This window comes from Balaenoptera borealis (assembly GCF_965194805.1).
Source record: "Balaenoptera borealis genome assembly, chromosome: 3".
Taxonomy (NCBI): Eukaryota; Metazoa; Chordata; class Mammalia; order Artiodactyla; family Balaenopteridae; genus Balaenoptera; species Balaenoptera borealis.
The window spans coordinates 14,207,378-14,228,299 of NC_138866.1; the positions used below are offsets into that span (position 1 = coordinate 14,207,378).

Consider the following 20,922-nt stretch of genomic DNA (forward strand, 5'->3'; position numbering starts at 1 on the left):
TAGGACAGAAAGAATATTTGAAGAGTATTGGCCAAATATTTGCCAAAACTGATGAAAACCATCAACCTCCAGATTCAAGAAGGTCACTGAACCCCAAGTTGATAAATACAAAGGAATCACACTTAGGGACATCATAGTAAACTGCTGAAAACTGAAAACCAAAGACGAAGGAAAAAAAAACTCACTAAAATCAGCCAGAATTGTGAAGCTGGCAACGAAGTTGTAAAGGGCCTAAATAACCCAGACACTGGAGAGTTTGTCCTTGGATAATCTAGGACACAATGTGAATCCATTTTAGTTAGAGCTATCCTATAATTTTATTTATTATAATATGTTTGAAAAATAAATTATATATTGCCACACATTGGATTCATCGTTATTGCCTACTACTCAACATATTTTTCATTCATTCATTCATTCATTCACTCTTCCATTTAACACTCTTGCAGATATTTATCCAAACACCTTCTATGTGCCAGCCCGTGGGTTATGCACTTGTGATATGGTAGCAAACAAGAGAAATGTAGTTGTTGCCTTCTTGGCACTGCTCCATATGTTTTAAAAAATTATCTCATTTATTATTCCCATCCATTATACAAAAATGCCCATTTTACAAATGTAGAAATGTAAATCCAGAGATATTAAATAAATTTAGCATGGTTACAGAGCCTGTAATCAACAGAGTGGTGATTCAAACCCAGATGTATCAGATGTCAAAGCTCTCTTGAACCATATTGTCTCCACGGAAAACATTCACATTTCCCTTTTGTTTATCTAAGCCCTACAGATCCTGTCAAGTGCAACTGAAATCCTTCTTTCTCTATGAAATCTTCTTTGATCAAGCCATTGACTCTCTACCACACAAATTAGCACTGAACTCTACACGGTCTTGTTGAAAGGTACATCATGTAAGTTTGTATAGTCATCTCAAAGTCTTGAGACTCTGGGGCAAGGATGAGGTTTTACATTCTTCTGGGTTCTTTGTACCTAGCACAATGCTAAGCATCATGGTATATTTGCAACTTAATTGGACTCTAAGTTTCATCCACTTATTCTAACTTCTGGATTAAGATTGAACCAAAAGAAGGGGGAGAATATTTTGATGACCCCACAAGGATCTTTTTCATCTGAGGGCCATAAAGTCCACAATTCCCTTGAAATTGTTGCCGTATTTATATATCTTTGTGTATGTATGCAATTGCTTCAAATCCTCAAAGGAGTGTGAGTGAGATCCACAAAAGGTTAAGAACCATTCAAAGCAGTCCTAGTGGTCCACACCTTAATGCCCCACCTTAAGTTGCTCCACATCTTCTTTTTCATCTAGAAAATTAGAATTTACGTTTTTATAAGGCATCACAGGTCATTTCCCCCTTGACATCCATTCTTGAGACCTGGCAGAGAAAAAGTGCCTGTTTTCACTTTGGAACAAGAACACAGCAACAACAAAGTTCAATCCTAATCATTCCAAGGCAATTATGAGAAGTAAGACACGCACCACTACATTTCTGACAGGCTTTTACAATCCATTTTTATTATTCAGCTCTTACTAAAATGCTAATCCCCTGGGAGGAAAAAAAAAAATCTCTGTATGGGTTCTTTAGCACAAACAAACATCTTAAAGGAAACGTGAAATAAAAACCACGTTGACATAATCTCAAAGATACAGTAGGAGAAGGAATGACCAGACCCCTGTCTTGCCATTGAGAAGGGGAGGGGTGGGGAGAATAAGGAGCTTATATAAAGTAGGGTGAGCTGAATTGGGAAGTGGGAAGGTAGGGAGGCACATCTTCCTAAATCCATGAGCTGTGTTGACGATAGTAAGGGTAAGCCACCAAAAAGAGTTGAGACCGGCATTATCTGGTGACATACATCCATGATTTTTAGAGCAATGTTAGAACACTTCCACCCAAATAAATTGATGTTCCTATTTTGCCATTAGCAAAGGCAAACCCCACCACATGGTCTAGCCTATAAAACCACCTGCCAATAAAAATGTATAAAGCACATCATGAGATTTTACACTTATAACTACCAAGAAGTGATGAGCTTTCCATTTTTTAATATTCTGTGGCAACACCAGTAGACTTGCCCTTGGAATTTTGTTCTAGAAATTAAAATAATAGATTATATAGAGCCTTAGATTACATCAGTGGGTTGGACTAAATCAGTGCTTCTAAAGGTTCTCACTTCTACTAAATGCTTATGAAAAGGAAACATTGCCCAAAGGAATAAATTTGGGGCTCTTGTTTGTAGTACTAACTTTGTTTTTAATCCCATTTTGCTTAGCAGATATTCTGAAGAGGCACACATGATGATCAATCCCAACTTTCAGAGAGCATGAACCAGGGCATGTGAGGATAAGGAAGGATGCCGGTGTTATAGTAAAGAAATGTTATATATTTGAGGCAGTGGTTGGCTTTTGGACCCAGGACATTGTCCAGGGCTGCCTTCTTTACCCTCTTTGCCTTCTACTTCAGCCCTGCGATGGGGTATTGTTCACTCCTCCGCATCCTATAAAGAGGAACATAGAGATGATTTCTGAAGCCCGTCTCCAGACCTCAGCCTTCTGCATATGCCCCTCTTCCTTTTCGTTTTGTTCAACTATCAAAGCTAGCTTTGCTCCAAAGCCATGGTACGTTCTTTGCCATACCCCACCCTGAATTGATAACTAGATTCTTGTGTTGCTTCCCTGTTCTGCTAAATTACCTACTAGCACAGGTCCTCTAAGAGAAGCTCCTCAAACTCAGCCTAAAAGCTAGGGACCCTTTGTTCACCAGTGGGCTATGTTAATTCTGACTATTGACCATACCTCTGGGTCTCTATTGCTTTGCTGGGACATACCTGAGCATGTGAGTCTGCCCTGAAATTGTCCCTACTGCAGAGTAGGGCACCTGCTGCAGTGGGTGTGATACCAGCACCTGTGACTGGGCTGGCTCCATCTTGGTCCAGTTCTGGGTCCAGTTATAAGTCTTGCTCTGGGTCTTGATAGCTCCCAACCTTCCTTGTCCTGTTAGAGCCCAAGACACATCTCACTGGGTTCTGAGGTATAATATATGCCTCGTTCAAGAGTAGATTGTTAAAACTCCCCTGCCCAAGATCTGGACTTGTTCTAGATTCTTGAACTTTCTAGAATCTCAAGATTGGAGTAGGGCTAATACTGCATAGGTGGGTTCACGGTTTCAGCTGTGGGGAGAGGAGAGCTGGAAGCTGGGGGAAGTGGAGGCTCTCAGGGAATAGTAAATAAGCCTCTCCTGAGAACAGAAAGAGAATTGTAGGAAAAAACAGTAAAGAGAATATTAATCCCAGCTTAATCTTCCTCTTCTGTTTCTCTTCTGATGATTCCCAGGCCCTGCTCTGGCTCAGGTTCACTACCTGGGATGACTCTGATGTGGGTGGTCCAGGGACTGCACCCCAAGAAACACAACCATGGAGGCTGCCACAACCAGGGGCCCAGCACGTGTGGCATCACGGGCAGTCATGTTCACATCTAGGAAAGGATCCAGCTGGAGCAGAGTGAGGGCGGAGTCAGACCCACTGGTTGGGACCAGCATCTCAGTGCACCCACCCCAGGGTGTCCGGCGGTCCTGTAGCTGTTCCAGGCAGGGATGGTCAGGAGCAGTGCCTGCTGGAGGCTGCAGGCAAAGGAAGGCTGACTTCCTTCAGCTGGGCCGGGGAATCTTGGGCCTCCATCCACATTTTCATGAAAGGCCACTGAAAAACTTGTTTGAAAGAATGGTTTGCCACACTTGTGCTGCAGGAGATCAGATGTAGCTCTGAAGAACACCCTCCTCCAAGGCCCAATGGCATCTTTCTGAAACATTTACTTAACCCCATGTTAGTGCAGCGTTAGCTGCCCTGAGTGACATGTGCAGCAGGTACCCTGGCTTTGTTGCCCCCATGTGAGGGGCTTGGGCCCCAGGGACATGGCAGTGACCCCCCTGCCCACCCCATCTTGTCACTAATGACTCAGCCTTCAGCAGCAATACGTACTCAGATCAATCTTTTTTTAATTTTAATTTTTAAAAGCAATATGTAGTTATTATAAAAATTCAAACACAATAAAGGACTTAACTAAAATTATTAAGGACTTATGAAGGTACAAAATGTATGCAATTTCTTTTGCCCTGTTCTTGCGCTGTGGAAGAATATAAAGATGTTAAAAAAAAAAAACAAGGACCCTACTTTTCAAGAGCTATTATTTAGCAAACTATAGAAGCCATATATGTAAGCATGTAGATTACAAGGCAGTATCTGGTATGTTTTGTGAGTTGTGAAAACAGTAAACCCCTTAGCAATGTTTTTCCAAGTGTGAACTGTGGCCTCATCTATTAAGTTCACTGAGGGGTTTATTAAAAATGCTTATTTTTAGTCCCAAGCCCAGACCTACTGAAACAGAATCTCTGGAAATGGACCCTTGGAAACTGTGTGATTAAACAGCACTCCACATGAATCTTTGTACCACGAAGTTGAGAATCACACCCTTGGAGTTCAAAAGAGAGACTGTATTTCCTCCATAAGGTGACCCGATTGTCTCCGTGATGATGAGATACGAGAGATTCCCAGAAGGACGCTCCCAGGTCATCGTCTGGTAGCACCATTGCAGAAGTGATCACATTGTAACATAACCTCCTTTCCCTTGCCTGTCTGTCTTTCCAGTGGATGAGAAACTCCTCAAGGACAGAGATTTGCCTTCTTCACTGGAATCCAGCTGGCCCATCGTTGGCTCTCAATACATATTGGTTGAGCAAATGAATAATCACGTGTGATCGAAACAAACAAGTTTGAGGAATTATACGGCAGGGTTCTAGGAAGAGAAAACGCATAGGCAAAATTTCAGCAGTTGAAAAATCATGGTCAGTAGTTCAGAGGAGAAAGGTTAATTTCAGAAAGCGAAGATACACAGGGGAACAGAGCCGTGAGAGAGTGATGGGGTTCTGGAGTGCTCAGAGGAGGATGGAAACTCTATGTTGTGCATTCCATGGTTGATGGGGAGTCACCAAAGATCGGGGGTCAGAAAGTGACGGAACCAAAGTGGTCTTTTAGGATAACTAATTATATGGCCATGGGCAGCTCCCCTGGAAGTAGGAAGTGGGTGGAGGCAGGCAGCCATGTACGGACCCTGAGAGTGGCTCTAGGGATTGGCTTGGCCACTGGTAGAGGCAGGACTTGCTGAGATTTCATAACTGTCTCTTCCATTCAAGCCTCAGAATCCTCCAGGGTCCTGACCCCCTGAGGAATCTTTGTTCTTTTTCTAGCTCCCATCTGCTTGGATTCCCAGGTCTGATGGGCTTTTCTCCCTTGGCTGCCCAAGCAGCACATCTCATCTGGTGCAAGGATAACTGGGAAGCCGTGCCGGGTACGCTGGGGGCAGTAGCAGTGGTCAAGAGATGAAGGGGCTGAACCGAGGCAGAGGCCGTGGGGACGGAGCGGAGGGGCCAAGTTTAAGAACAATTTCTGAGGCAGAATCTATAGAATTCGGTGAATGAATGTAGAGCAGGCGGGAAGAGGGTGTTAAGGATAATGTTGAGGTTTCTGGATGCTGAATATGGGAATATAGAAAGAAGAGGTTTAGAGCAGGAGGATAAATAATTCAGATTGGGACATACGGATGTTGTATTTGAGGTGACAGCAAAATATCCAGGGTCGAGTGGTCCAGGAGCTTATTGGAGACAGAGATTTGGAATTCCGGAGGGAGCTGGGTGCTGGTTATGGATTATTGGTGATCATTCTAAGGCACAGACGTGGATGTGATCACCTAGAGAGAGCGCAAGTGGAAAGAAAAGAGAAAAAAGCCCATGATAGAATACCAGCATCAGGAAGCAGGCAGAGGAGGAGCCAGGGAGAGAAAGTGGGAAGGACTGGCCAGAAAGGTAGGAGGAAAACCAGAAGCAAGTAGAGCTCCAGGAAAGCAGCAGTTCCCAGAAAATGAAGCAGCAGTGTCACACAGCACAGGAGGTAGAGTGAGCCGTGGGGGACTCGTTAGTGCATTAGTGTAGAGGGATCGGGGGGAGTCAGGGTGAGGAAGGCATGGGAGGAAGGAAGGTGGACACCGTGGCCCCTCTTTGCAGCTGTGTGGTGGGATGATCACCTTCCTTCTCGAGTAACAAGTCTGCAGACAACTGAACGCACGGGGATTCAACGGGAAAGGCAGGGGGAGACGCCTTTCACTGAGACCTCCACTCCCATCTCTTCAGTCCACCCTGCTCTCATCTGACACCCAAGCATTTGTTCCTGGGCTTAGTTGCTCAAAGTAAGTGTAAGTGGGAAGCTTAATGATCTCTCTGCCTTCTTGTTTTGTTAAGAAATGAGCCCACTTCCATGTTTAACTTGTTGGGAGAATAATGTGAAAGACTTGCATTCCTGGTTTTCATCAGCGGAAGTTCATATTTTCTCAATCTCTTAAGGAATCAATTCTTTGCTCTTTTAGACAAAATGATCCAATCTCACATTGAAAGTTTCTTATTGCCAAGTTCAATGTCATCAAGAAGAGTCAGTGGATGAATTACAAGTATGCACCACAATGCGATGTCTACAAGACAAACGGAGAGACTGAATAAGGAAGATGAATGGAATATTGAAACTGTTTCTTCTCTATTTAAAACAAAAACAAAAATGATGTCTTCTCTGTCACTAGGAAGGTTTATTTTGTTTTATGTTTTGTTTTTGCCCAGAACTCTAGTGTCTTACATTCTTTAGTGTCATTTAAAAAAAAAAAGAGAGACTACCCTGTCTACAGTACCAGAAACATGTGTACAATACATGCCTCATTTTATCCATACAGAAATGTATCTGAGATTAAATTTGCTTACATTTCTGGTTGATTCGCTTAGCACCAGCAGCCAAGGTAACTAGTTAAATCCCCCATGGGAACAACTGGCTTATTCCATGACCACAAATGGCCCCGTACCTAAGTGTGTGTTATTATAAGGAGTCTGGTGACAGAGTGAGAGATCAGTGCAAACCCAGTGCTGCGGCTTGAAAAACAATGGCTGGTTGGCTCAACTGGTATCCACTAGGGAGACTGGGGGCAGGGCCCTCGCATCAGTCAACAGAGGCTGAGTCTGGATGGTCTAAACAGAAAGGGCATTTATGCTCAGCATGGCAGGTGGCCCACAGAAATCCTCAGGTGGGCTGGAGGTGGGATCAGCAACGAGGTGATGGAGGCTGGTTCAAAGCCTGCAGTTTGGCTGCAGCCTGGCCTGGCGGTGACCCTGCTATGGACCCCAAAGATGCTGCACTGTGCCCCGGAGGCTGCCACCACCGCTATGGCTGCAGAATTCTGCACCATCCCGCTCCTTGGTATCGCCAGTTGCAGGGGGAGCCTAGGTCATGCCCCTCCCCTCCCAACTGCAAGAAAGGCTGGGAAGTCTGTCTCTGGCACTTCCAGGGGACTTTCCGGTCTTTAGCGGGAGGTGGCTTTGACTCCCGAGGTTGGGGATTCCCCCAAGCACAGGAAGGAGGTCACATCCTGGGCAACTAAAAACAGTGACAAATGTCATTCTTGCACTTGAGAACCGGGACCATGTCTTCATCTACTCTATGGGTCCAGACCCAGCCCAATGCCCTGCACATAGTAGGTGCCAACAGCACTTTCAATTATGAGATGCTTTGTCAATATATGTGCAGGAGAGAGTCACCCTTCACGGATTCCTAATAGCCTAGAGAGCTGGGCAGCCTGATGGCATATATGTCTTCACATTTTAAAGCAGTGGCTCTTCTCCTGAACCTGTTGTAATGTGGCCACAGGATATTCACATTCTTTGATGGGACCTACGTCAAAGCCATGAACAAAACTCACCATCCACCTTTGGCAAACCTCCTTCTGACCCTCATGAGTATCTCACAATGTGCATGGTACAAGAAATAAGGAAATAAAAGTATGTAAAGCCTCTGGTCTCCTTTAAGTGAGAGAGAGAAAAGATCTCAGCATTTTAAGATGAACATCTCAAAAACTGTGCTCAGGGTGGCAAGCAGTATAATCTACGGTGTTATTTGACAAGATTGTTCTTCGTAGTCACTGCCTACTGGAAGGGAAAGCGTGGAGCTGGTTGACTGGCAAGTCAGCCATTTTCTGTGAAATAAGGGAAGCACTGGGGACTTAAATGGTAAAGTTACCAAATATCTTACATCTGAACAGCTACCTTAAAATGACTTCCACGCAGGCAGCGTTTTTTTCCTGACCGTAATGTTTGCAGTTTTAACGTACAGTAATGGTGTGCCTTGCAGACACTGGAAACTCAAGGAATTTTTCTTGGTGGTGATAACAGCTAGAGATAACATTAAATTACCTCTCCTTTTGGTAACAAAAAAACTTGGCATGTTTTTGAACCCTAAGGAGATATTTTGCTATAATATACTAAAAGGATAGGTGAAGTATTAGACCTATGTGTGAGTGTTACTGATTTTGATGCATTTTAATAACATTATTGTTGTTGTCAGATGAGCATTTGTTGCAAAGAAAGAAAGAGTTCCAGTATACCATTCACCCAGCTTCCTGGAATGTCAATATTGTAAATAACCATGATACATTTATCAAAACTAAGACACTGAATATGGTATGAGCTGTCAACTAAACTACAGACTTCATTTGGATTCCCGCACCATTTCTTGTCAATGAGAGACTTCAGTGCTAATTTGAGATAAAGGTTAAAGGTTCCAACACAGCTAGAGAACTACATTAATTCAGAGGGACTGGCATTAGATAGAGAGATGGTTTCAAAATATACCATTTTATGTGCCAAAAATAAATATGTTTTAAATTTTGGCCCCCAATATCTTGCACGCATGATCTGATTTCATCCTCCTCAGAAACCAAGGAGGGGGGTTGGTGGATACTATCATATCCTCTTTACAACTAGGACAGTGGGATTTAGGATTCCAAGCCACGTGTGCAAGACAGCTCAGGTGGGAAGTGGCAGGGCCGTGGTGTGGAATAAGGCCTCTCTGATTCCAAAGCCCACGACCGTGACCGTCACCACTGCAGTACAGACTGAAGGGCATTCGTCACAGGCGTGATACAGATACTGCCTCTCAATCAGAGTGTTCCCTGGGACCCACCTTCCAAAGGTCATCTGGATCAACTGTGGCGGGTGACCCCGAGGTGGGAGGTTGTTCTGTGATGCTGACACGTGACTGTAAAGTGAATGGGGTTTTCCGTGATGTGTGGAGTTGGCGCAACCCTCTTCGCCCCAACCCTGTGTGCTCTAACGAACAGGGTCCTTCCTGCTCCGGGTGAGTGGGGGCTGCCCTCCTGCTGGCCTGCTCCCCAGGAGGAGCAGGGGGCAAACATCCCGGGGAGCCTTTGGTTTTTCTTTCCTGGGTGTTTCAAGGCTTAATTCACATGTGTAAAGTGATCTGAAATGAGGGGATAAAAAGAGCCAGGGAACTGCAGAGTGTCGATGATTACCTGAGGCGAGACAGCTGAAAGAGCGAGGCCCAGGGAGACAAAGCGGGTCTGGGGAGACACCGCGAGTCTTCAGCTCGGAAGCCAGCTGGTTGGCCTGGAGCCAGGCCGGCCCTTTTCTGGCAGCGCTCTGCTCAGGAGTCGGACCCCGGGATAAATCACTCCACAAGGGCTGAGCCAGAGCTGAGGGAAATGGGTCTGAGGACACGAATTGCAGCCAATTCTGTTAACTGGTCCTACAGAGAAGGGGATGCCACCCGCCCATCACTACTGCCAACGCAGGACCACCTGCAAATTACCGGATTTGGTCAATAAAGGAGGAAATGTGATAAATATCAAAGACATGAATGAAGCAAAGTGAGGTTTGTTCATTCCTTTCGACAAGCATGGCTTCACGGTAGTGATTTAGTGCCGTCACCTGTGGGAGGCATTAAATCCTTAGAAAGTGGTGGGTAAAGATAATGAAGTCTGAGTCACGTGCTAGTGCACTGTCTCTTAAGTGTGTTAGTAGAAGGGTGACACCATTGGTTTCATGGAGGATGTTAAGGTTTGTGACCTCATAGGGCAAAGGCAGGTGGCATTTTACTGCAATTTAAAGCACCCAAAGAAGGAAGTGGAAAATCTGCCTTTCAATATCACCTGATATCACCTGTATCTAGAAAGTTAGCGCTATGATGTAATTTCCAATTGAGTGAGGATTTCTGTGCATCTCTGTGTGTATCTAAATGGTGGCTATCTATACAGCCTCTTCTAAACCGTTTATGATGATAGAGGGGGGAAAGGTCTGTTTGGAGAATCCAAAGTTTATTTTATGCTTTCATCATGTTTTTATGTCCTGCTTGGGTTAATAGTTGGGCTGTGACCCATCTCCTGAGCCCACAAACTGAGGATGTGGCTGCAGGCAGCACCCTACAGCTTGGAAACCAGAGCAGAAGGAAGCCCACTTCCCCTGACTTCAGTTAGAAAATTCCAGAAGACTCTGATCAGCCTGGCATGAGGGCAAGGGCCCAGTCTGGGGCTAATCGTACAGTCAGAGAATGATGGTCACACTATAAGATGCCTGCTCCCATTCAACACCAGGACCATCTAGTGAAGTGGAAAATCCCCAAAAGGAGAGCCAAGTAGCCACCCCCACTTATGTCGACTCCAACTGAGCCGTTAAAGAGGCCAGAAGATGCTCTTGTCCCCAGCCTGCCACAAGGGGACTTCTCAATGACCAGGACCCACCATAGTCTTCCAGTTTGTTCTTTTCTGGACATTGCACTTCTGACTGATTCCTCCTGGCATTGTGTCTATGTGATACCTTTGGTATGTGACATCACATATCACCCATGGGTCACAGAAGGGTCATCTGGAGCTACCAATGATGGCTTCCTGCAGGTCTGCATCAATTCTTGCCTGAGCTAGTATAATAATATCCTCCTTATGAGTCTCCCTGCCTTTGTCTTGCTCCCTTGAAAATCATTCTCCTTACAGGTTCTAGAATGATCGAGTCCCTTTCAAAACTGTGATTGTGAATTTTATGTATCAACTTAACCGGGCCATGGGGTACCTAGATATTTGGTCAGACATCTGGTTACTTCAGTGGTGGTGTTTTGGGTGAGATTAATATTTGACTCAGCAGACTGAATAAAGCAGATTGCCCTCCCTAACATGGGTGGGCCTCATATAATCAGTTGAAGGCCTGAATAGGACAAAAGGGTTGAGTAAGGAGAACCTCCTCCTGCCTGACTGCCTTAAACTGGGACATCAGTTCTTTCCTGCCGTCAGACTCCAACTGAGACATCTGCACTTCCTGGGTCTTGAGCCTGCCATTGTTCAGACCGAGACCACACTAATGATTCTCCTTGCTGACTGCAGATCTTGGGACTTAGCCTCTATTATCATGTGAGCCAATGCCTTACAAAAACTGCTTTCTATATATCTTCACATCCTATTGGTTCTGTTTCTCTGAAGTATCCTGGCTGATACAAATACTTTCTTATTTACTAACTTCATTCATTCATTCATTTAAAAAAAATCATTGAGCACCTCCTGTGGGCCGGACACTGTTTTGTGTTCTTCGAAATTATCACTGAATAAAACAGATTCCTGGCCTTGTGGAACTTTTATTCGTATGGGGGTTGGTGGTGGAGGGAGACAAACAATGAATAATAAGTAAATTAGTAAGGGGTAAGTACAAGGGAAGAAGGAAAAAAGTACAGCAGGATGGGGAGGCTCAAGAGACGTTGAGAAGGGGACATTTGAGCAAAGGCTTAAGGGAGATAAATGTGTTTGCCACGTGCAAGTCAAGATAAAGTGTAAACCTGGGTGGTCACTGGCCCTTGCCTGCATCTCCAGTGGGACCTACAGGCACTTCCTCGCTTGAAACCTTTGTTTTAGCCTCATTGCTCTCCATGCAGCTCTCTGACCTGCCTGGCTTTCTCATCCCTCCATGCCCTTGCCCACACCTAGGATGTCTCCTCCGTGAAGTCCTTCTTCTCCCCACACTTGCTCACATCTTAACCTCTACTTGTCCCTGAAGACTCAACTTCATGGTTTCTACCAAGGGTGCCCAGCATGGTGACTTGTTGACCCTCTTTTGGTGTCCTACAGACTTGTATTTGAGCTGTTATTCTGCCTCTAAATATCTGTGCAATTTGGGGCAAGTTTGTTCATCTGTAAAATGGGAATAAAAATAGTACCCTGCTTATAAGGGACTAGAAATGAGAAAATGCAGGTAAAATGACTCAGTGACTCTTAGTTGCTATTATTATTGTTCTTCCTTTTCCCCTCTTCCTTCTCATGCCCCTCCTCCCCTCTTCCTCTTCTCTCTGTTCACCCACAGAGGCCAGGGCCAGCCCTTCCCCTACCCCATAGTCTTTCACGCAGCCTCCCTTCTCAGCCATCACCCTGGCCCCTGGCTCCACACCCAGCCTGGCTGTCTTGCTTTCCTCACTCACAGCCATCTCCCGCCTCTCATCATCCTTGCCCAGACCACATTCTGGCTTCAGATTCAGGTTTTTTCCTGGCTTCCCAGAGCTGCTTGATCCCTTGCTGGGATGTCTTGATGTCTTGACCATGAAACCCCCTGTTTTAGTTCCCTGTAAAAAAGCCCTAGACCTGCTGGATCAGACCTAGCCCCTGCTTGGGAAGGGAGGCAGTGGGGTTTCTGTAGTAGGGAAACAAAACCACTTCAAATGTTTACCACAAAGAATTTTTTTAAAATACACTTTTTAAAAGTAACAGTTTTAAATTTACAGAAAAATTGAGAAGATAGTACAGAGAGTTCCCACCTACCGCACACCTACTTTCCCCTATTACTAACATCTTATACGTTAATGTATGGTACATTTGTTATAATCAATGAACCAATATTGATACAGTACTACTAGCTAAAATCCATACTTGATTAAATTTCCTTAGTTTTTACCTGATGTCCTTTTTCTGTCCCAGGATCCCATCCAGCACACCACAATACATTTAATTGTCATGTCTCCTTAAAGCTCCTCTTTACTGTAATAGTTTCTCAGCATTTCCAGGTTTTTAATGACCTTGATACTTTTGAGGGGTACTGCTCAGGTATTTTGTAAGTTGTCCTTCCACTGGGATTTGCTGATGTGCACAGAAGGAATTGAATGCAGGGGATTGCTCCACAGATGATGGAGGATGTGAGATGCAAACAGAGGAAGGTGAAGTTACCCAGCAACTAATTTTAGCAGAAAGCCATTAATATCACTAAGCTGGAGAGTTAACAGGAAGTGACGGTGTTACCTGAGCCAAGGGCTGGGGTCACCTGGCAGAAGCCTCAGCTAGATGCAGTCATGGCTGGAGATGCTGTCACAGGCAAGAGGGAGGTGAAGAAATTCTCTGGCCTCTCCTTTCCTCCCACCCTCCTCTTTCCCTCCAATGCCTCTCATGGGCCATATCCAGCTATTAGCCAACTGATCCAGGATTCTGTAAACCTTGGCCTGCACGAGTCAGCTCCTAGCAAAACAGAGCAGAGGCAAGGCTGAGAATGGCTCTAAAGTCAAACTGGCCCAGGACTGAAACCACTGGCGTTTGAACACACAGTGCCTGTAACATGGTTTTACTGCAGTACTTCCACCACCGCTCTGCAACTGTTGGCCTGTCTGAGGGCTCCGTACAATGCATTATTTAGTTTTTATACCCAGAGCCTAGAACAGTACCTTGCTTACATTAAACATGAAAACATTAGGTTTTCAAAGTTTGAGGTGTACAGAATGAATGAATGAATGAATGAATGATGGTTTCTTCTGACCAGTCCCTCTTCTGGTGCACTCTTGCTTTGAGGAATTGCTCACCACCAGCTCTTCTTTTCAGGTTCTCATCACCTCCTATTGGTGCTAAGATGACTTTCAGCCTAGCATTTACAACATTTGAAGGCCACAGTGGATGGTGTGATTATAATTAGACCAGTTTTCAACAAAGGAATCACATGAATTCACCACGTAAGTTTTGCATTAATCCTTCCAAGTGGTTCCCCAGGAAGGTCGTCCACATCTTTTGAGGACACTGCCACGCCCAGACTCTTCCTTATGAGCTGCCCATGAAAAGGAATGAATCATTTTTAAGAATCAGATATTTCTGTCTTTTCAGTTAAACGTCACCCAGCCCTCACCTGGCCGGTATTTAGCTGGTTTGGGACACATCATCAGAGAAGTTACATTTCCTCTCGGCAGAGGAGAAGAGGAAGTGGAATGCCACAAACAGAACTGACTGGTGACTTTCCCAGGGGTGCAGGAGGGCTGAGAAGTAACGCCTCGATTGTCACCAGGTCTGGGCACGGATGCCCTGGATCTCACGAACAGGCCACCAGGTATCTGAAACTTTTGAGGTTCTAGGCTTCTTGTGGACTTTCAGTGCTGGGTCTGCACATAGAAAACCAAGTTCCACTTGAGAAAACCTCTCTCCTCCATGTGTCAAGTGGAGTCAGTTTCCAGTCTCTGATAAAGAATAAAAAGGTGTATAGGTGACAGGGACATTGCTTAGCCCCAGAGTTTCAAGTTTTCAGTCTGCCAGGGTGCCCCGGACAGCCACAGGACAGAAGTCCGACCAGCCAGCTTTCTCATTTAGCAGAGACTAAAACTTTTTTAACTAGCCTCTTATTTCCAGTCTGGTAAATCGCTGCTCTAAAACAGGTAAGAAATGATGACTACAGGAACATAACTGAGTTTTTGTTTTGGATACCTCATTTTCCATAGTATTTGTAGAGAAATAGTTGGGAGGCCAGGTGGGCACTTGAAAAAGCAGGAGTCTGTTGGAGATTTTGGAATCTGAGTTGGGGATCCCAACTGCTCTGGGGACTAGCTGTGTGATTTTGGACAAGTCACTGTACCCTTCGGGACCTCCACTTTCTCGTTTGAAAATCGGGGATTTTAGTGTCTGTTTTATCACAGAAGTATGGTAAAGATCACATGAGATGTCTGTGCGAGGGCTTTGAAGATCGACAACTGTAACATACTACAACTGGTTCTTTGCGTGGACATCAGGCAGCAGGAAAGGTGCCTTTGATGTTTAATTAATACTAAAAATCTTCCATTACATTTATTTAGCTATAATTGGGAAGGAGGAGGGCAAGAGTAATTTTCAAAGGGACTTTTTGAGCTCCGAAAATAGAACTCAGAAAACACACATTTGATTTTCCTTTTGGTGTCAAACCACAGCGCCATTGTTATTAGCAGTTTTACAGAATTGTGACCTTCAAACTTGGTGATATCAAAGACGGAAAGAAAGCTCCCAGTCTTGAAGCCTTTCAAACAGGCTTTTCAAACTAAAGCACTTTTATTTTGAATTAAGAGCTAATAGAATTGTCCTCTTAAATGAGCACTTGCAAGTTTAAAAGTTGCCTTCCAGGTGGGCTGTAGTAAACGAATGTGCTGAGAGGGCGCTGAAAGCCCTTTTGGGGGCAAATGAGGGGAATCTCTTCATGTAACCCACTTTCTGCAGTTAGAGAAATCTAGAACTTACATTTCCCCTAATTGTACATAAGCTGATTTGTGTATATATCTAGGGTCATAATTTACTTTCAGTTTACTGAATTTGTGAATTTTTGCCTTTGTTTTAACTTGTAATTCAGTTTTCTCCATGAAGCACACCATATGCCACCATTAATTCTTGCTCGTTGATTTCTTAGGAGATACATGAGTGCATATTCTGATGCAATTTTTGAGGTCTTTTGAAAATCAAATGACTACGTGTTTTGCCATATGGGCCTTTGTTATTTAAAATAGCATATGATAAAGTAAGAGAAAGCAAAATGCAGAAGGACGTGTTAGGAAAAAAAAATCATTGGAAAACTGTTTAAAACATCGTTTTAAACACACAATTTTCAACCTTTTTTTTCGCGGGGGCGCCGTTACATCTTCGAAACCTATCATTACTGATCCCGCACTCTCTCTTACCGTCTGTGAATGTACAATATCACAAGTGCACCGGGCGAACCTACGGAAACCAGTTACTGCCCTACGCTTTACACTGGGGCTACAGATGTTAATATCCGCCTTCAATGAGTTCAGTTGTCGCCAATGTTTTTCTTTTAACATCTTAGGCCGGGATTTGACATTAAGCTCCAGCTCATCCGCACCTACCGTGTCTGATTTTGAAAGGGAACGACGGGGTTTTCGGTTTTCCCGGGGAACCACGGTGCTCGCGAGCCGCCTGCCGTAAGTGCGGGCTGCAGACCTGGCCGCCGGCGGGCGCGCGGCGCGCACTAGGACCCAGCAGGGCTCCGGGCCCGGGTGGGAGCCGCGCCGCCGACCCCGGGCGGGCGCCGGGGCTGGAGCCGGGGTTCCGGCCGCGATCGGCTGCAGCTCTGCCGGGAGACGGCGCGACCCGGCGGCGGGGCCACCCGCGAGTCCAGCGCCGCCGCAGCCCCCCAATGCGGCCGCGAGAAGCAGCAGGGGGGGCAGGCGATCGAAGGTAACGAAAATGGGGCTCATTTCCTGCCTCCTGACCTTCTGCTCTGGTTCAGCATTGTCACGAGAAGCCCTCACAGTTCAGGCTGCTGCATTTTGGGGCACCCTTTGATTTTTTAAGGTGTCCGCCCCCGTATTTCCACCTGGTTTCAGATTGATTTATAGCATGCAGTCCGAATGGGAGAGATCCAGGGCTGGCAAGTTGCATATTTTCATTAGTTTTGTCTCAAAAGTAAGTTCATTAAAAAAAAAAAAAGTTTCTCAGGCATTTGTGGATAGTAGTTTAAAAAAATTTTTTTTTAAATAGCAGACAAATGGGTAATTTTTAAAAATTATGAAATAATTGATGTAATTCTGTTAATTACTTACTAGGTCTTTACTTTTGTGGGCTCCCCAGGCATTACTTTTATTTTCAAGGAACTAACGTGTTAAATGTGGAGTTTGGCTCGGGCAGAGTTTACAGCATTGCTGTCGCAAGTGTTTTGCTATCAATTATAAACAGTGTCAAATCTGTGGGCAGTTTAAACCTCTTTTTGAATACTGTAACTGGTTATCCTAATATGACATATACAGATGAGAGTTTCCTTTGAGGGCAGTCAGAATATTTCTCTTTTTGGAGAAACCTGGTTTTGAGGAGAAAACCATGATTACTGGCTGGGGAGGCTGAAGAGACTATTTTTCATGCTTTGTTTATACTCTCGGATTTGACATTTGGGAAAGGGAAACACAGTCTTTCTTGGCAGCTTTTAATGGTGGGATTATTAATTTATTTAATTTATTAGTTTCAATTGGTTGGGCTCGGGGAGCCCTCTGTCACAGGATATGCTTAAGGTGACACATTTGCCAGCAGTTGGGACACATGATTTGCACATGTAAAATGTGCTTCAGCCGAAAGGTCTGGTCTGCTGGGAGCTCCCATGTGGAGCTGTTGTGGGCAGGGTGCGGCTGGCTCATTGAGGAAAAAGGGAATCATTTTCCTTAGCTAAGGAGACATCCTGTTATATTCCTTTTGTTCCCTGTTTTTCATTGATCGCCAGCGCTGCCTTAGAGAGGGGAGAGCAGCTCGGAGAGCTCGGAAGACTGCACAAATGACTCCAGCCCACTCTGCTCTCACACTGATTGGTCAGTTCAATGAAGACTTAGGGAAACAGTCACCCAAAACCTTCTTTGAAAATCATGCTGTAATTTCAGAGTAGCCTTCTCGTGCCCAGATTTCTGCAAGGTTGATTTTTAATTTGGGTGCAGTTTGCTTGAGATACCTTTGTGTTTAATTTTTTGTTGTTGCTTCTATCCAAAGAAAGTAGGCCATTCTGGTGACAAATTTCTTTGCAGACATCAGCTTTTATAGACATATCACTTTACAATACGTTCTCAATGGTTTCTCCTTGGGAGTTACAGAATGCAAAGTTGTTCAACTTAGAATAATTTTTCCTGTTTTTTTTTTTTTTTTTTTGATCTGAAGAGTTAAATATCACTGTCAGCAGACGGTGCTTAACTGTATCTTTACTTTGATAATGTAAGTGTCTTGTGCCTTATTAGCATGTATCATGCACTAAATTTAAGTCTGTAACAGTGAAAGAAAAAGGCCACGAAGAGCCAACAATCAAAATCAGCTTGCACACTGTTATAAGAAATTGTGGCATCTGGTTTGAGGAGAATGCATTTCAAGTTAAAAAAAAAAAAGGGCATTCTTCACCTTAAAAGAATGAGTTGGTAAATATTGTGAAATGTTCTACATAAGAGGAAAAATATAAGGCCGGTGGACAACTCCATTTGAGCCTTAAAACACCCCAATTAAAGAAGCACCGTCCCAGAAGTTGTTAAATGTATAAACACTTTTCTGATTGGCTTAAAAATTTAGACACAGGAAGTGGATGGTATCTAACAACCGATGAGTAGAGACATGGTTGTCATGGAAACTGAGACGAGTTACCCCCTCCAACACACGTACACTACCATAACCACCATTTAAAAAACAAAAAAACAAAACCTGCATGTCATCACAGATGCCTGGAGAACATGTTGCCTTCTGTAAGCTTTCCCACAGCATCTGTTGAAACCTGAGACCGTGCCTGTCAAATCAAGGTCATTTTACAACAACAACCAAAAATGCAGTCTCCTGGATTTCATAACTGTATTTTTACTGAAAAGATGTGAGGAAAAGGGCTTAAAGCAAGGATGAGCACGCGTGCTTACTTTGCATTTTGCTACCTCGGAGTTGCGCCAGGGAAGGCTAAGAAGAATATATTTGATCACTTAATTGTGGAAGCGAACTGATTTGTATGTCTACTGTTAAACAACACTCTTTGTGGAGCTGTAAAGACTAGGCTGTTACCTGTGGCTGAAGAGTCATTTGGGGACGGTATAATGAAGAGTTTCTGTTTGCAAGAGGCTTCTAACTTGAACTGTTGCAATTGAATTTGAAGAACTGTGGCATTTTGGAGCTTTGCTCTAAGGCTGCCTGTACAGGATAGATGAAGACTCTGTCTGGTGCTTTGGGAAGTATAAGGAAGGGTGTTCTTAGTAGCAAAGCAGGGAAAGGATAATCCTAAACAGAAATAAGGGCTCTTTCAAAACTGCAATTATTATTATTTTGGTTAACTTAGAAAAGTTTCCTCTTCTTCTGTGGATGGAGAAGAGTGCTTTAGTTTTTAGGATAATTGAGAGGTTCCCCAACTCAAGGTTGCAAATATTTTCAATATCTTGGTAGTGGTTTTAGTGAGGAGAGTAAAGAAAGAAAAGTTTGGAGATCTCCCCCTTTCACTTTGCTAAGCGAAAAATAACTGAGGAGGCTAAATTTTGAATTTGAGGATCAACATTGAAGCTTGTAAATATAAAACCGGTGCATTTTTCTAATCTTGTCAATGGTAGTCTTTAAATTTGAAGTGCTTGATATTCATTTAGAAATATCCTTCTTACAATCGTGATGATTTATAGCATGGTATTGCTTAATCTTAACTGAAAATGGTCAATTTTACATCTCACTTAACTAACACTTTGGTCTTTTTAAAAAGCAGAAAATTTCCCTTGTTTTCATCAACTAATTGCATGGTGGCAGGGGAGAGGAGGTGGAAAGAATCCTAACTATACTGTAATATTTATTTAATATCCTGCATCTATGCCATAGGAAATACAGACGTTAGAAGCAATATAGCATCATTGGGGTGATTTAGCATGTACTTCATGATCCCGTCTTGTCAAATATTTAACTGATTGAGATTTGGTGAAAAAGGTTAAGCTTAGTGGCACAACTGTTCTCTTTTAGCAAAGGATTTCCTGTAGGGAGCTTTCTTATCTTTCAACTATGTTCATTGGCAGGAAACATGTCAGTTGCTTGTTTTTACAAACTGAAGGAAATGAATGGGATTTGTTAGTTTCTAGAATCTGCCTTCATGCTCCATTGTCTGTCAAATAGTTTGCTCAGAACAGTTCATTTTTAAATGGACTTTTGAGGAGTACAATTAAATTACTCCAAATCTTTGGCTTTTCTGTTCATTTATTTTTGACTCTGAGATTAGAAACATTGGTCATTATACTGCTATATACAACTTATTTGACCAACACACATTAACAAGATGTTCAATAAAATTCCAATTCATTTTCAGTTGTCAGATATATAGACATTGACTGAAGTTGGTGTTTTTTGATGATGATGCCAGATTTCTAATAATTAGCCCAGAATACCAACCAAATGCCAGTTTTGTGGAGAGGTAAAGGGAAAGAGGCAGCTTCATTCTTCTCTTGGCTTGTAACAGTAAAATCCATAAAGATTAAATGTCAGGTGTATGCCTCCTTTGCTGATGGAGTGGGGGAGAGTTGGAATTTGGGGAGGGGCTATAGCTAAAGCCAGGCTGGAATCCGTATGAGAAAAACGAATCATAACCTTGAAAACATTTATTGTGCAAAACTCTGGATTACTTTTTGAATACTATAAATAAATATATTTAATAGTTTCAATTCATGTATGTTTCAAATTTTGGAAGAGGAAACAGGGTGAGGTTCTTTAAAGGAAAATAGGTACAGAAACCTCCGTTTGAAGGGAACAGCCTGGGGAGGGGGTTAAGAGAGCCTAAGAGAGGGCACCATTTGTTGTGATGGTTTTCACACATTTTTGAAGACATCATTTTGGTTTTATATTTAGCACCAAATGGAGTCTTATGCAGGACCCTAATATATGAGTGGAATAAAAACAGAGCTGCTCTGGGGGAACCGAGAGCCAGGAACCCAGAATCTGCTCTTTTCTCCTGGGCTGTGCCTGGGGCACACCCTAGGACCTGTGAACTGTTTGAAAACCACTGCTTTTAAAGTGCCCCAAATATTCTCTAAGGAAGACCCCGAGGGAATTGCTTGCAGAGTCCTGGAACTTCTGAGCTGAAGAGAGAACTTTTGCCTTGACAATTTAAGAGGACACTTGCGCTCAGAGGAGGAAAAAGGAATGGCAGACAATGGGCTCTAATAAGCCATTCTGTATATAGCGCTAGGTTGGACTGGCTATAAGTATGAAAGAGCCCTGGTTCCATCTGTAATAAGGGAAGGGTAAAGGACTTTTTTTTTTACATCTTTATTGGAGTATAATTGCTTTACAGTGGTGTGTTAGTTTCT

At 43.6% G+C, this 20,922-nt stretch overlaps 1 protein-coding gene and 2 long non-coding RNA genes across 3 annotated transcripts in view; 1 reads left to right on the forward strand and 2 right to left on the reverse strand.

Annotated features, from left to right (window-relative positions):
• The window catches only part of LOC309624946, a 436,224-nt gene that overhangs the window by 190,305 nt on the left and 224,997 nt on the right, over positions 1–20,922 (reverse strand). The window lies entirely within an intron of this gene.
• Positions 1,060–16,065, reverse strand: LOC309624962. The gene is made up of 2 exons (XR_014242270.1): positions 15,994–16,065; positions 1,060–6,529 (listed from the first exon to the last, which is right to left on the reverse strand). It is a non-coding gene; the product is annotated as an uncharacterized lncRNA (long non-coding RNA).
• The window catches only part of FOXN3 (forkhead box N3), a 407,081-nt gene continuing 402,346 nt past the window's right edge, over positions 16,188–20,922 (forward strand). The window contains exon 1 of the mRNA XM_082383725.1: positions 16,188–16,324. The gene's annotated coding sequence lies outside the window, so the exon portion shown is untranslated. The remainder of the gene's footprint in view (positions 16,325–20,922) is intronic.